General features: G+C 49.3%; 1 protein-coding gene across 2 annotated transcripts in view; it reads right to left on the reverse strand.

Annotated features, from left to right (window-relative positions):
- Window positions 1–17,077, reverse strand: part of TBCD (tubulin folding cofactor D) — a 162,110-nt gene that overhangs the window by 131,268 nt on the left and 13,765 nt on the right. The gene's annotated exons all lie outside the window — the stretch shown is intronic.

Raw genomic sequence — 17,077 nt, forward strand, 5'->3', positions numbered from 1 at the left:
AGCAAAGCTCGTCTCATTATTTGCATACCAAAGCGGAGACGGTTGCGCGGTACTGGGAAGAGCTGACCTAATTTGCTCGGTAGAGGTGTAATTAAGCGCAGGCTGGCGGAGCGCCACACAGAGATGATTTCACGGGTGTTCATAAAATGCATTCCACGCCGTGGAAAAAAAAAACAAAAAACCTCCGCTCTCGGCAATCGTTCCTGGTAATAACACGCAACACGGCACTGATCGCGGAAAATGATGGTCAGGATAAAAAAAAATAAAAAGTATCTGGGTTTACATTCCAATCCCATGAAATAATGGGAATTAATACTTCGATAACGAAGGGAAATTACTACCTCACAAGAAGTGAACACCTAGCTGCTTTCTTTTAAAAATGGCGCCATACTCTTGCTCAGGATGTGTGCGGTACTGCAGGTCAGCACCAATTACAATATGCATTAAAAAAAACAGTGACGGGTGAGCATAGATGAGAGCAGCCATGATTGTTTTTCAGAAATATAATTAGCAGTTTAGTGGGTGCATTTCGTACCCATGGCGGTACCCAATTTAATTAATACGCAACTGCGCCTTGTGAACGAAGCCTGAAACAGGTGATTTACAAGCCACCTGACTACTGTCCCACATTATGTTATGGTCTTTACTGAAATTATAAAATCCCTACAGCCCTGCTAAAACCAGTACATTTTAGTAAACACAGGCTATATTTGGGACAATTAGATGTCATTAGACATCCCCACCCATGTTATTTACTTAAAAGCACAATAATTGCCTTGACTAATGTTATTTGTCGCGGACACTATTCGGAGACCCCCTCCTTTTATAGATAACTCTCTGGTCGTACTCCACCTGAAGATTTCTTCATTTGCACGTCCCCATAATCTTTCAAAATTTCATTCCAGAGGGAAAGAGTTTTTGAAGAGTCACATGTAATCGGCAAATATTTCACACCGTGCACAGTGTGTGACAAACACAACCCCTGGCAGAGCGCCCTGCTCGCTGCTCCAAGTTTCACTGGCTGGTAGTGCCCTGGGGCAAAGCACCTGCGTAGCTTAGACCCCAAGGATACAGGTGTATCTTAAGAGATGGGGTGTGGGAGAGTTAAAAAAAAAAAAAAAAAGCACTTTCATCACCTTGGGATTAGAAATGTAGCCAGAACATTTACAGTCTCTGCAGAGAAGGAAGCCATTTGAGACGGAAAACTTAAATGGGCACTAATACGAATGTAAACATTTCGAGGGGAGTCTCTCGAAAAAGAGAAGTTGCATTTTACAAAGCTGTACAGTTTGGTGGAGGAGAACAATGCTCTGGGCTGTTTATCAGGGGTCGGTATTGGCCTCTAAGTTACAAAGAATGGAAATCTTAAAACTTTTAGTGCAAGATATGTAGCTTCCATCTTTGTGGAAACAGTTTGGTGAAGGCCCTCTTCTGTCCTCCAAAATGAGTAAAGACACGGTTGGGAGAGTTTGGTAGAAGAACAGTTTGGTGGAGGAGGACAATGCTCTGGGCTGTTATCAGGGGTTGGTATTGGCCTCTATGTTACAGAGAAGGGAAATATTAAACTTTCAGTACAAGACATTGCGTATAAATTTAGCTTCCACCTTTGTGGGAATAATTTGGTGAAGGCCCTTCAAAATCAATACTGACATGGTTGGGAGAGTTTAGTAGAAGAACAGTTTGGTGGAGGAGGACAATGCTCTGGGCTGTTATCAGGGGTCGGTATTGGCCTCTATGTTACAGAGAAGGGAAATCAAACTTTCAGTACAAGACATTGCGTATAATTGTAGCTTCCACCTTTGTGGGAATAGTTTGGTGAAGGCAATCCAAAATCAATACGGACATGGTTGGGAGAGTTTGGTAGAAGAACAGTTTGGTGGAGGAAAACAATGTTCTTAGCTACTATCAGGGGTCAGCCTTGGCCCTTAAAAATCCCCATCTCTGAAGCTTAATTCTTCAGCACAAGACATGACGTATAATTGTAGCTTCCACCTTTGTGGGAATAGTTTGGTGACGACCCTCCAAAATCAATACTGACATGGTTGGGAGAGTTTGGTAGAACAGTTTGGTGGAGGAGGACAATGCTCTGTGCTGCTATCAGGGGTTGGCCTTGGCCCTTAAGAATCCCCTTCTCTGGAGCTTAATTCTTCAGTACAAGACATTACGTATAATTGTGGGACCAGTTTGGTGGAGGCCCTCTTCTGTCCTCCAAAATCAATATTGACATGGTTGGGAGAGTTCGGTAGACAGGCTGCACAGAACCCCAACTTGAACATCCATTTAGAGCAAAGATTTTGAGCACAGCCCTCTACCAAACATCAGGGTCTGACCTCACAAATTCTCTTTTTATTTAGGGGCAAAACTATGCACAGACACCTCCAGAATCTTGTAGACAACCTTCCTAAAAGAGCGGGATCTGTTATATCTGAAGAGGAATGTCTCCATATTAACGTCTATGAATGTAAAATGGCAAGCTACAGTAGGTGGAATATGGAGGGGGCAAATACTTATCTCTATATTGTGTGTATTTGGCACACCAAAGCAGTTGAAAACTTGAATATGATATTTATCTGATGCATTAATGCCCTTTTTAAAATGTAGCATATATTAATACATATTGGGGGTGCATCACGGGCCCATGGCGGTTCCCTATGAAATCTGTCCTCATGTCCACCATTTATAAATCTATAACTCGAGTTGTGTAGTGTCACAATTGACCATTCTGTGCAAGAGCATGGTGGTCATACCGCTTATGGAGGACTTCTAATATCTTGTGTGGCCCTGAACAACTACCGACTGGTGCAGCTTTGTCAAAAAACGAAGAAAATTAAAGCCTTACGACCACATGTGTACAAGGAAACTGGGTATGTAATCAACTAGGGGAACACTTAGCGCTCATGACTGAATTTCATACGTGGGGGTTACAAAAAGAACAAGTTGACCAAGTAAGTATCTGGCCATCTTTAAGAAACCCCATGAGGCTCATTTGGCCAAGACTATAACACGAGAGAAGTCTATACTGGCAAACTAGTAGGCAGCCCCTTATTCTAGGCCCACCATGAGGTAGAGTATGGCCAATCATAATGCCCCTTCGAAGCTGACCCTGTGGTAAGGAGGGAATTTAGAGAGGAACCATGGGGGTCCACATGGTCGAAAACTCAAGGGTTGTCTCCAGAATGAACTCATAGCCACAAGCTTATTGTTGGAACCCAATGAAAATTCAGCGGATCCTCCCAAAATAAATTGCCGTCTGTCCGGGAGGATGCAGAACATTGTGATCCAGATTAGCTGGGGTTAGATAACACAGTAACGAGGCGCCACACCTCAGTCTCCTCCACACCTCAGCCGTATGGGGCCACAGGGAGGACGGCCCAAGCTCAGTACTATAGGTGGTGCATGAAACATGCCTGTGAGGAATGCATGCCATGACACAGGGCCGAATTACAGCATCAGCAACCAGCGCCACTTACCAGGTGACCTAAAAACCACTGGTATGACAACCCGGCCTTCACCTCCAGAGCAACGCTCACGTAACCGGACGCCAATTATGCTAAATATGTTGTGTCCTTAAAAACTGGTTTCATGTTCGACACATAAACATGTGTATATTATCTCCACACATCCTGCAACCATAGAAAAAGGACACGCTCTGAATGCAGCTCTGGAGGATAATACAGCATAACTAACGTATACACACAGTGGCTGCACCAGCAGAATAGTGAGTGCAGCTCTGGAGTGTAATACAGGAGGTAACTCAGGATCAGTAATGTAATGTATGTACACAATGACTGCACCAGCAGAATAGTGAGTGCAGCTCTGGAGTATAATACAGGAGGTATCTCAGGATCAGTAATGTAATGTATGTACACAATGACTGCACCAGCAGAATAGTGAGTGCAGCTCTGGAGTATAATACAGGAGGTAACTCAGGATCAGTAATGTAATGTATGTACACAGTGACTGCACCAGCAGAATAGTGAGTGCAGCTCTGGAGTATAATACAGGAGGTAACTCAGGATCAGTAATGTATGTATACAGTGACTGCACCAGCAGAATAGTGAGTGCAGCTCTGGAGTATAATACAGGATCAGTAATGTATGTACACAGTGACTGCACCAGCAGAATAGTGAGTGCAGCTCTGGAGTATAATACAGGAGGTAACTCAGGATCAATAATGTAATGTATGTACACAGTGACTGCACCAGCAGAATAGTGAGTGCAGCTCTGGAGGATAATACAGGAGGTAACTCAGGATCAGTAATGTATGTACACAGTGACTGCACCAGCAGAATAGTGAGTGCAGCTCTGGAGTATAATACAGGAGGTAACTCAGGATCAGTAATGTATGTACACAGTGACTGCACCAGCAGAATAGTGAGTGCAGCCCTGGAGTATAATACAGGAGGTAACTCAGGATCAGTAATGTATGTACACAGTGACTGCACCAGCAGAATAGTGAGTGCAGCTCTGGAGTATAATACAGGAGGTAACTCAGGATCAGTAATGTATGTACACAGTGACTGCACCAGCAGAATAGTGAGTGCAGCTCTGGAGTATAATACAGGAGGTAACTCAGGATCAGTAATGTAATGTATGTACACAGTGACTGCACCAGCAGAATAGTGAGTGCAGCTCTGGAGTATAATACAGGAGGTAACTCAGGATCAGTAATGTATGTACACAGTGACTGCACCAGCAGAATAGTGAGTGCAGCTCTGGAGTATAATATAGGATGTAACTCAGGATCAGTAATGTAATGTATGTACACAGTGACTGCACCAGCAGAATAGTGAGTGCAGCTCTGGAGTATAATACAGGAGGTAACTCAGGATCAGTAATGTATGTACACAGTGACTGCACCAGCAGAATAGTGAGTGCAGCTCTGGAGTATAATATAGGATGTAACTCAGGATCAGTAATGTAATGTATGTACACAGTGACTGCACCAGCAGAATAGTGAGTGCAGCTCTGGAGGATAATACAGGAGGTAACTCAGGATCAGTAATGTAATGTATGTACACAGTGACTGCAGCAGCAGAATAGTGAGTGCAGCTCTGGAGTATAATACAGGAGGTAACTCAGGATCAGTAATGTAATGTATGTACACAGTGACTGCACCAGCAGAATAGTGAGTGCAGCTCTGGAGTATAATACAGGAGGTAACTCAGGATCAGTAATGTATGTATACAGTGACTGCACCAGCAGAATAGTGAGTGCAGCTCTGGAGTATAATACAGGATCAGTAATGTATGTACACAGTGACTGCACCAGCAGAATAGTGAGTGCAGCTCTGGAGTATAATACAGGAGGTAACTCAAGATCAGTAATGTATGTACACAGTGACTGCACCAGCAGAATAGTGAGTGCAGCTCTGGAGGATAATACAGGAGGTAACTCAGGATCAGTAATGTATGTACACAGTGACTGCACCAGCAGAATAGTGAGTGCAGCTCTGGAGTATAATACAGGAGGTAACTCAGGATCAGTAATGTATGTACACAGTGACTGCACCAGCAGAATAGTGAGTGCAGCTCTGGAGTATAATACAGGAGGTAACTCAGGATCAGTAATGTATGTGCACAGTGACTGCACCAGCAGAATAGTGAGTGCAGCTCTGGAGTATAATACAGGAGGTAACTCCGGATCAGTAATGTAATGTATGTACACAGTGACTGCACCAGCAGAATAGTGAGTGCAGCTCTGGAGTATCATACAGGAGGTAACTCAGGATCAGTAATGTAATGTATGTACACAGTGACTGCACCAGCAGAATAGTGAGTGCAGCTCTGGAGTATAATACAGGAGGTAACTCAGGATCAGTAATGTATGTACACAGTGACTGCACCAGCAGAATAGTGAGTGCAGCTCTGGAGTATAATACAGGAGGTAACTCAGGATCAGTAATGTATGTACACAGTGACTGCACCAGCAGAATAGTGAGTGCAGCCCTGGAGTATAATACAGGAGGTAACTCAGGATCAGTAATGTATGTACACAGTGACTGCACCAGCAGAATAGTGAGTGCAGCTCTGGAGTATAATACAGGAGGTAACTCAGGATCAGTAATGTATGTACACAGTGACTGCACCAGCAGAATAGTGAGTGCAGCTCTGGAGTATAATACAGGAGGTAACTCAGGATCAGTAATGTAATGTATGTACACAGTGACTGCACCAGCAGAATAGTGAGTGCAGCTCTGGAGTATAATACAGGAGGTAACTCAGGATCAGTAATGTATGTACACAGTGACTGCACCAGCAGAATAGTGAGTGCAGCTCTGGAGTATAATATAGGATGTAACTCAGGATCAGTAATGTAATGTATGTACACAGTGACTGCACCAGCAGAATAGTGAGTGCAGCTCTGGAGTATAATACAGGAGGTAACTCAGGATCAGTAATGTAATGTATGTACACAGTGACTGCACCAGCAGAATAGTGAGTGCAGCTCTGGAGGATAATACAGGAGGTAACTCAGGATCAGTAATGTAATGTATGTACACAGTGACTGCAGCAGCAGAATAGTGAGTGCAGCTCTGGAGTATAATACAGGAGGTAACTCAGGATCAGTAATGTAATGTATGTACACAGTGACTGCACCAGTAGAATAGTGAGTGCAGCTCTGGAGTATAATACAGGAGGTAACTCAGGATCAGTAATGTATGTACACAGTGACTGCACCAGCAGAATAGTGAGTGCAGCTCTGGAGTATAATATAGGATGTAACTCAGGATCAGTAATGTAATGTATGTACACAGTGACTGCACCAGCAGAATAGTGAGTGCAGCTCTGGAGTATAATACAGGAGGTAACTCAGGATCAGTAATGTATGTACACAGTGACAGCACCAGCAGAATAGTGAGTGCAGCTCTGGAGTATAATACAGGAGGTAACTCAGGATCAGTAATGTAATGTATGTACACAGTGACTGCACCAGCAGAATAGTGAGTGCAGCTCTGGAGTATAATACAGGAGGTAACTCAGGATCAGTAATGTAATGTATGTACACAGTGACTGCACCAGCAGAATAGTGAGTGCAGCTCTGGAGTATAATACAGGAGGTAACTCAGGATCAGTAATGTATGTACACAGTGACTGCACCAGCAGAATAGTGAGTGCAGCTCTGGAGTATAATATAGGATGTAACTCAGGATCAGTAATGTAATGTATGTACACAGTGACTGCACCAGCAGAATAGTGAGTGCAGCTCTGGAGGATAATACAGGAGGTAACTCAGGATCAGTAATGTAATGTATGTACACAGTGACTGCAGCAGCAGAATAGTGAGTGCAGCTCTGGAGTATAATACAGGAGGTAACTCAGGATCAGTAATGTAATGTATGTACACAGTGACTGCACCAGCAGAATAGTGAGTGCAGCTCTGGAGTATAATACAGGAGGTAACTCAGGATCAGTAATGTATGTACACAGTGACTGCACCAGCAGAATAGTGAGTGCAGCTCTGGAGTATAATATAGGATGTAACTCAGGATCAGTAATGTAATGTATGTACACAGTGACTGCACCAGCAGAATAGTGAGTGCAGCTCTGGAGTATAATACAGGAGGTAACTCAGGATCAGTAATGTAATGTATGCACACAGTGACTGCACCAGCAGAATAGTGAGCGCAGCTCTGGAGTATAATACAGGAGGTAACTCAGGATCAGTAATGTAATGTATGCACACAGTGACTGCACCAGCAGAATAGTGAGCGCAGCTCTGGAGTATAATACAGGAGGTAACTCAGGATCAGTAATGTATGTACACAGTGACTGCACCAGCAGAATAGTGAGTGCAGCTCTGGAGTATAATATAGGATGTAACTCAGGATCAGTAATGTATGTACACAGTGACTGCACCAGCAGAATAGTGAGTGCAGCTCTGGAGTATAATACAGGAGGTAACTCAGGATCAGTAATGTAATGTATGTACACAGTGACTGCACCAGCAGAATAGTGAGTGCAGCTCTGGAGTATAATACAGGAGGTAACTCAGGATCAGTAATGTATGTACACAGTGACTGCACCAGCAGAATAGTGAGTGCAGCTCTGGAGTATAATATAGGATGTAACTCAGGATCAGTAATGTAATGTATGTACACAGTGACTGCACCAGCAGAATAGTGAGTGCAGCTCTGGAGTATAATACAGGAGGTAACTCAGGATCAGTAATGTAATGTATGTACACAGTGACTGCACCAGCAGAATAGTGAGTGCAGCTCTGGAGGATAATACAGGAGGTAACTCAGGATCAGTAATGTAATGTATGTACACAGTGACTGCAGCAGCAGAATAGTGAGTGCAGCTCTGGAGTATAATACAGGAGGTAACTCAGGATCAGTAATGTAATGTATGTACACAGTGACTGCACCAGTAGAATAGTGAGTGCAGCTCTGGAGTATAATACAGGAGGTAACTCAGGATCAGTAATGTATGTACACAGTGACTGCACCAGCAGAATAGTGAGTGCAGCTCTGGAGTATAATATAGGATGTAACTCAGGATCAGTAATGTAATGTATGTACACAGTGACTGCACCAGCAGAATAGTGAGTGCAGCTCTGGAGTATAATACAGGAGGTAACTCAGGATCAGTAATGTATGTACACAGTGACAGCACCAGCAGAATAGTGAGTGCAGCTCTGGAGTATAATACAGGAGGTAACTCAGGATCAGTAATGTAATGTATGTACACAGTGACTGCACCAGCAGAATAGTGAGTGCAGCTCTGGAGTATAATACAGGAGGTAACTCAGGATCAGTAATGTAATGTATGTACACAGTGACTGCACCAGCAGAATAGTGAGTGCAGCTCTGGAGTATAATACAGGAGGTAACTCAGGATCAGTAATGTATGTACACAGTGACTGCACCAGCAGAATAGTGAGTGCAGCTCTGGAGTATAATATAGGATGTAACTCAGGATCAGTAATGTAATGTATGTACACAGTGACTGCACCAGCAGAATAGTGAGTGCAGCTCTGGAGGATAATACAGGAGGTAACTCAGGATCAGTAATGTAATGTATGTACACAGTGACTGCAGCAGCAGAATAGTGAGTGCAGCTCTGGAGTATAATACAGGAGGTAACTCAGGATCAGTAATGTAATGTATGTACACAGTGACTGCACCAGCAGAATAGTGAGTGCAGCTCTGGAGTATAATACAGGAGGTAACTCAGGATCAGTAATGTATGTACACAGTGACTGCACCAGCAGAATAGTGAGTGCAGCTCTGGAGTATAATATAGGATGTAACTCAGGATCAGTAATGTAATGTATGTACACAGTGACTGCACCAGTAGAATAGTGAGTGCAGCTCTGGAGTATAATACAGGAGGTAACTCAGGATCAGTAATGTAATGTATGCACACAGTGACTGCACCAGCAGAATAGTGAGCGCAGCTCTGGAGTATAATACAGGAGGTAACTCAGGATCAGTAATGTAATGTATGCACACAGTGACTGCACCAGCAGAATAGTGAGCGCAGCTCTGGAGTATAATACAGGAGGTAACTCAGGATCAGTAATGTATGTACACAGTGACTGCACCAGCAGAATAGTGAGTGCAGCTCTGGAGTATAATATAGGATGTAACTCAGGATCAGTAATGTATGTACACAGTGACTGCACCAGCAGAATAGTGAGTGCAGCTCTGGAGTATAATACAGGAGGTAACTCAGGATCAGTAATGTAATGTATGTACACAGTGACTGCACCAGCAGAATAGTGAGTGCAGCTCTGGAGTATAATACAGGAGGTAACTCAGGATCAGTAATGTATGTACACAGTGACTGCACCAGCAGAATAGTGAGTGCAGCTCTGGAGTATAATATAGGATGTAACTCAGGATCAGTAATGTAATGTATGTACACAGTGACTGCACCAGCAGAATAGTGAGTGCAGCTCTGGAGTATAATACAGGAGGTAACTCAGGATCAGTAATGTAATGTATGTACACAGTGACTGCACCAGCAGAATAGTGAGTGCAGCTCTGGAGGATAATACAGGAGGTAACTCAGGATCAGTAATGTAATGTATGTACACAGTGACTGCAGCAGCAGAATAGTGAGTGCAGCTCTGGAGTATAATACAGGAGGTAACTCAGGATCAGTAATGTAATGTATGTACACAGTGACTGCACCAGTAGAATAGTGAGTGCAGCTCTGGAGTATAATACAGGAGGTAACTCAGGATCAGTAATGTATGTACACAGTGACTGCACCAGCAGAATAGTGAGTGCAGCTCTGGAGTATAATATAGGATGTAACTCAGGATCAGTAATGTAATGTATGTACACAGTGACTGCACCAGCAGAATAGTGAGTGCAGCTCTGGAGTATAATACAGGAGGTAACTCAGGATCAGTAATGTATGTACACAGTGACAGCACCAGCAGAATAGTGAGTGCAGCTCTGGAGTATAATACAGGAGGTAACTCAGGATCAGTAATGTAATGTATGTACACAGTGACTGCACCAGCAGAATAGTGAGTGCAGCTCTGGAGTATAATACAGGAGGTAACTCAGGATCAGTAATGTAATGTATGTACACAGTGACTGCACCAGCAGAATAGTGAGTGCAGCTCTGGAGTATAATACAGGAGGTAACTCAGGATCAGTAATGTATGTACACAGTGACTGCACCAGCAGAATAGTGAGTGCAGCTCTGGAGTATAATATAGGATGTAACTCAGGATCAGTAATGTAATGTATGTACACAGTGACTGCACCAGCAGAATAGTGAGTGCAGCTCTGGAGGATAATACAGGAGGTAACTCAGGATCAGTAATGTAATGTATGTACACAGTGACTGCAGCAGCAGAATAGTGAGTGCAGCTCTGGAGTATAATACAGGAGGTAACTCAGGATCAGTAATGTAATGTATGTACACAGTGACTGCACCAGCAGAATAGTGAGTGCAGCTCTGGAGTATAATACAGGAGGTAACTCAGGATCAGTAATGTATGTACACAGTGACTGCACCAGCAGAATAGTGAGTGCAGCTCTGGAGTATAATATAGGATGTAACTCAGGATCAGTAATGTAATGTATGTACACAGTGACTGCACCAGCAGAATAGTGAGTGCAGCTCTGGAGTATAATACAGGAGGTAACTCAGGATCAGTAATGTAATGTATGCACACAGTGACTGCACCAGCAGAATAGTGAGCGCAGCTCTGGAGTATAATACAGGAGGTAACTCAGGATCAGTAATGTAATGTATGCACACAGTGACTGCACCAGCAGAATAGTGAGCGCAGCTCTGGAGTATAATACAGGAGGTAACTCAGGATCAGTAATGTATGTACACAGTGACTGCACCAGCAGAATAGTGAGTGCAGCTCTGGAGTATAATATAGGATGTAACTCAGGATCAGTAATGTATGTACACAGTGACTGCACCAGCAGAATAGTGAGTGCAGCTCTGGAGTATAATACAGGAGGTAACTCAGGATCAGTAATGTAATGTATGTACACAGTGACTGCACCAGCAGAATAGTGAGTGCAGCTCTGGAGTATAATACAGGAGGTAACTCAGGATCAGTAATGTATGTACACAGTGACAGCACCAGCAGAATAGTGAGTGCAGCTCTGGAGTACATTACGGCATAGGACACTCATGCAGCCACAACAATGTATGGTGAAATGTACTGATCAGAAAACGATTTCTACAGAAAATAAATTCTTGTCAGAAATAAAACTAAACCCCGGGGGTCACATACTTTCCGCGCTGCCTCCACTCCCCGGTCAGCTATGATGAGACTAGAGGCGACGTACTGTGTGTTTTGCAGCCTCTGGGTCCTAGAACCTGACGGGAAAACAGTCACCTGTTTACGCTGCCCGGGGCCTCGTCCTGGTACACCGCTATTATGTGACCGGGCCTCGTCCTGGTACACCGCTATTATGTGACCGGGCCTCGTCCTGGTACACCGCTATTATGTGACCGGGCCTCGTCCTGGTACACCGCTATTATGTGACCGGGCCTCGTCCTGGTACACCGCTATTATGTGACCGGGCCTCGGCCTGGTACACCGCTATTATGTGACCGGGCCTCGTCCTGGTACACCGCTATTATGTGACCGGGCCTCGTCCTGGTACACCGCTATTATGTGACCGGGCCTCGTCCTGGTACACCGCTATTATGTGACCGGGCCTCGGGGCCAGAGAGGACACAGGGGCCCAGAGCGGACACAGGGGGCCGGAGCGGTCACAGGGGGCCGGAACGGACACAGGGGGCCGGAGCGGACACAGGGGGCCGGAGCGGACACAGGAAGCCACAGTTGCAGGTTCAGGATCTGCTGCTGAACCGTTCATGAGTCACCGTCAGTCTCAGACATCGGCATTTACACAGTTGCAATAGGAATGAAACCTGGAAGTGTGCGGGTCTGATGAGACGAGACCCCAGTCCTGAGAGCGGACCACCACAGCCTATTAAGCCGGCTTCCAACTCCCCAGGATACAGACGGGGAACCGAATCCTCTCCCAACAAATTACAGACAGGGGGCCGGCTCCTTTCCCCTCGAATTACAGACGGTGTGACGGCTCATTCCCCCCCGAATTACAGGGCCCGGCTCCTCTGCCCCAGAGTTACAGGCATGGGACGGGCTCCTCTCCCCCAGAGTTACACACGGGGGACCGGCTCCTCTCCCCCAGAACTACAGACAGGCGACCGGCTCCTCTCCCCCAGAGTTACAGACGGGGGACCGGCTCCTCTCCCCCAGAACTACAGACAAGCGACCGGCTCCTCTCCCCCAGAGTTACAGACGGGGGATCGGCTCCTCTCCCACAGAGTTACAGACGGGGGACCGGATCCTCTCCCCCAGAGTTACAGACGAGGGACTGGCTCCTCTCCCCCAGAGTTACAGACGGGGGATCGGCTCCTCTCCCCCAGAGTTACAGACGGGGGATCGGCTCCTCTCCCCCAGAGTTACAGACGGGGGAACGGCTCCTCTCCCCCAGAGTTACAGATGGGGGATCGGCTCCTCTCCCCCAGAGTTACACACAGGGGACCGGCTCCTCTCCCCCAGAGTTACACACAGGGGACCGGCTCCTCTCCCCCAGAACTACAGACAGGCGACCGGCTCCTCTCCCCCAGAACTACAGACAGGCGACCGGCTCCTCTCCCCCAGAGTTACAGACGGGGGACCGGCTCCTCTCCCCCAGAACTACAGACAAGCGATCGGCTCCTCTCCCCCAGAGTTACAGACGGGGGATCGACTCCTCTCCCACAGAGTTAGACGGGGGACCGGCTCCTTTCCCCCAGAGTTACAGATGGGGGGCCGGTTCCTCTCCCCCAGAGTTACAGACAGGGGACTGGCTCCTCTCCCCCAGAGTTACAGACAGGGGACTGGCTCCTCTCCCCCAGAGTTACAGACGAGGGACTGGCTCCTCTCCCCCAGAGTTACAGACGGGGGATGGGCTCCTCTCCCCCAGAGTTAGACGGGGGACCGGCTCCTTTCCCCCAGAGTTACAGATGGGGGGCCGGTTCCTCTCCCCCAGAGTTGCAGACGGGGGTCGGCTTCTCTCCCCGATATGTAGGCCAGTGATGGCGCAGCTCCTCTCACTATTATTCATGGCCCTAATTACCGTGAATTGTTTTTCCAGTTCCAGTGCTGGAGGCTACCAGAAGATGATGGCATCCGTGTCACGCAACAGGCGGGTGTGACGACGCCCGGGGCCCGAATCTACCCGACGTGTGATCGTGCACCGAGCCCGCTGCGGACCCCATAGATAACCCTTACCCCCAGCTGCACCAGCTGTGTGTAGATATGTCGGCACTACAACTCTCAGCAGGCTGTGACAATCTGGAAGCCTATCCCAGACCCCACAGGGGGCAGCGCACCTGTACGGCTGCCACTGACAGCTGTGTGACAGGTGTATAGCTGCCGCACAAGTCCTGACAGGCAGCCGAGCTGTGCTACATGGGGGACGGAGAGAGAGGCTTCATCCTCAGAGAGGAGCCATACCGGGGGTCTGAAGGCTGGTCAGGATTCTGGGAAAGCTGGGTGACATACGCCTTAACCCTCGTCTATAGGGGCCGCAGCAATCAGATCCCACTACGATACGCTGAATTTAAAGGGACGGTGATGCGCAGGATAAATGACTTTCCGGATTACTGGATGCCGGATTAAGTGGTGGCTGCGAGGCCCGGGCCCTGGTTTCAGTGTTACCTAAGAGAAGTATCGCTTCAGACTAATGAACAGGTGACCGGGGCGGCCAAACCCTAGAAAATTATCAGATTATGGAGCCGCGACCAGGGAGGAAGGGGTTAACACCGCCCTACGGGGTTAATGGATTCCAGCTCCTCCAGAAAAAAAAAAGGGCGACGCTGAAGATCACGTTACATAACGCTAATGAGAGATTAAAAAGAGATTTCCCCGAATCGGGAGCAAAAGCAAGAAAGCAGCGCCCCCCGGAGGACGGAAGTCACAGCGCAGAGAATCACAGCAGCGCCCCCCGGAGGACGGAAGTCACAGCGCAGAGAATCACAGCAGCGCCCCCCGGAGGACGGAAGTCACAGCGCAGAGAATCACAGCAGCGCCCCCCGGAGGACGGACGTCACAGCGCAGAGAATTACAGCAGCGCCCCCCGGAGGACGGACGTCACAGCGCAGAGACTTACAGCAGCGCCCCCCGGAGGACGGACGTCACAGTGCAGAGAATTACAGCAGCGCCCCCCGGAGGACAGACATCACAGCGCAGAGGATTACAGCAGCGCCCCCTGGAGGATGGACGTCACAGCGCAGAGAATTACAGCAGCGCCCCCCGGAGGACGGACGTCACAGCGCAGAGAATTACAGCAGCGCCCCCCGGAGGACGGACATCACAGCGCAGAGGATTACAGCAGCGCCCCCCGGAGGACGGATGTCACAGTGCAGAGAATTACAGCAGCGCCCTCCGGAGGACGGACGTCACAGCGCAGAGAAATACAGCAGCGCCCCCCGGAGGACGGACGTCACAGTGCAGAGAATTACAGCAGCGCCCCCCGGAGGACGGAAGTCACAGCGCAGAGAATTACAGCAGCGCCCCCCGGAGGACAGACATCACAGCGCAGAGGATTACAGCAGCGCCCCCTGGAGGATGGACGTCACAGCGCAGGGAATTACAGCAGCGCCCCCCGGAGGACGGACGTCACAGCGCAGAGAAATACAGCAGCGCCCCCCGGAGGACGGACATCACAGCGCAGAGAATTACAGCAGCGCCCCCCGGAGGACGGACGTCACAGCGCAGAGAATTACAGCAGCGCCCCCCGGAGGACGGACGTCACAGCGCAGAGAAATACAGCAGCGCCCTCCGGAGGACGGACGTCACAGAGCAGAGAATTACAGCAGCGCCCCCCGGAGGACGGACGTCACAGCGCAGAGAATTACAGCAGCGCCCCCCGGAGGACGGACGTCACAGTGCAGAGAATTACAGCAGCGCCCCCCGGAGGACGGACGTCACAGTGCAGAGAAATACAGCAGCGCCCCCCGGAGGACGGACGTCACAGCGCAGAGAAATACAGCAGCGCCCCCCGGAGGACGGACGTCACAGCGCAGAGAAATACAGCAGCGCCCCCCGGAGGACGGACGTCACAGCGCAGAGAAATACAGCAGCGCCCCCCGGAGGACGGATGTCACAGTGCAGAGAATTACAGCAGCGCCCCCCGGAGGACGGACGTCACAGCGCAGAGAATTACAGCAGCGCCCCCCGGAGGACGGACGTCACAGTGCAGAGAATTACAGCAGCGCCCCCCGGAGGACGGACGTCACAGCGCAGAGAATTACAGCAGCGCCCCCCGGAGGACGGACGTCACAGCGCAGAGAATTACAGCAGCGCCCCCCGGAGGACGGACGTCACAGTGCACAGAATTACAGCAGCGCCCCCCGGAGGACGGACGTCACAGCGCAGAGAAATACAGCAGCACCCCCCGGAGGACGGACGTCACAGCGCAGAGAATTACAGCAGCGCCCCCCGGAGGACGGACGTCACAGCGCAGAGAATTACAGCAGCGCCCCCCGGAGGACGGACGTCACAGCGCAGAGAAACACAGCAGCGCCCTCCGGAGGACGGACGTCACAGCGCAGAGAATCACAGCAGCGCCCCCCGGAGGACGGACGTCACAGCGCAGAGAATTACAGCAGCGCCCCCCGGAGGACGGACGTCACAGTGCAGAGAATTACAGCAGCGCCCCCCGGAGGACGGACGTCACAGCGCAGAGAAATACAGCAGCGCCCCCCGGAGGAAGAACGTCACAGCGCAGAGAATTACAGCAGCGCCCCCCCGGAGGACGGACATCACAGTGCAGAGAATTACAGCAGTGCCCCCCGGAGGACGGACATCACAGCGCAGAGAAATACAGCAGCGCCCTCCGGAGGACGGACATCACAGCGCAGAGAATTACAGCAGCGCCCCCCGGAGGACGGACATCACAGCGCAGAGAATTACAGCAGCACCCCACGGAGGACGGACGTCACAGTGTAGAGAATTACAGCAGCGCCCCCCGGAGGACGGACGTCACAGTGCAGAGAATTACAGCAGCGCCCCCCGGAGGACGGACGTCACAGCGCAGGAAATTACAGCAGCGCCCCCCGGAGGACGGACATCACAGCGCAGAGAAACACAGCAGCGCCCCCCGGAGGACGGACGTCACAGTGCAGAGAATTACAGCAGCGCCCCCCGGAGGACGGACATCACAGCGCAGGAAATTACAGCAGCGCCCCCCGGAGGACGGACATCACAGCGCAGAGAAACACAGCAGCGCCCCCCGGAGGACGGACGTCACAGCGCAGAGAATTACAGCAGCACCCCACGGAGGACGGACGTCACAGTGCAGAGAATTACAGCAGCGCCCTCCGGAGGACGGACGTCACAGTGCAGAGAATTACAGCAGCGCCCCCCGGAGGACAGACGTCACAGTGCAGAGAAATACAGCAGCGCCCCCCGGAGGACGGACGTCACAGCGCAGAGAATTACAGCAGCACCCCACGGAGGACGGACGTCACAGTGCAGAGGATTACAGCAGCGCCCTCCGGAGGACGGACGTCACAGCGCAGAGGATTACAGCAGCGCCCCCCGGAGGACGGACGTCACAGCGCAG

This window comes from Anomaloglossus baeobatrachus, chromosome 5 (genome assembly GCF_048569485.1).
Source record: "Anomaloglossus baeobatrachus isolate aAnoBae1 chromosome 5, aAnoBae1.hap1, whole genome shotgun sequence".
In the NCBI taxonomy this organism is placed as follows: Eukaryota; Metazoa; Chordata; class Amphibia; order Anura; family Aromobatidae; genus Anomaloglossus; species Anomaloglossus baeobatrachus.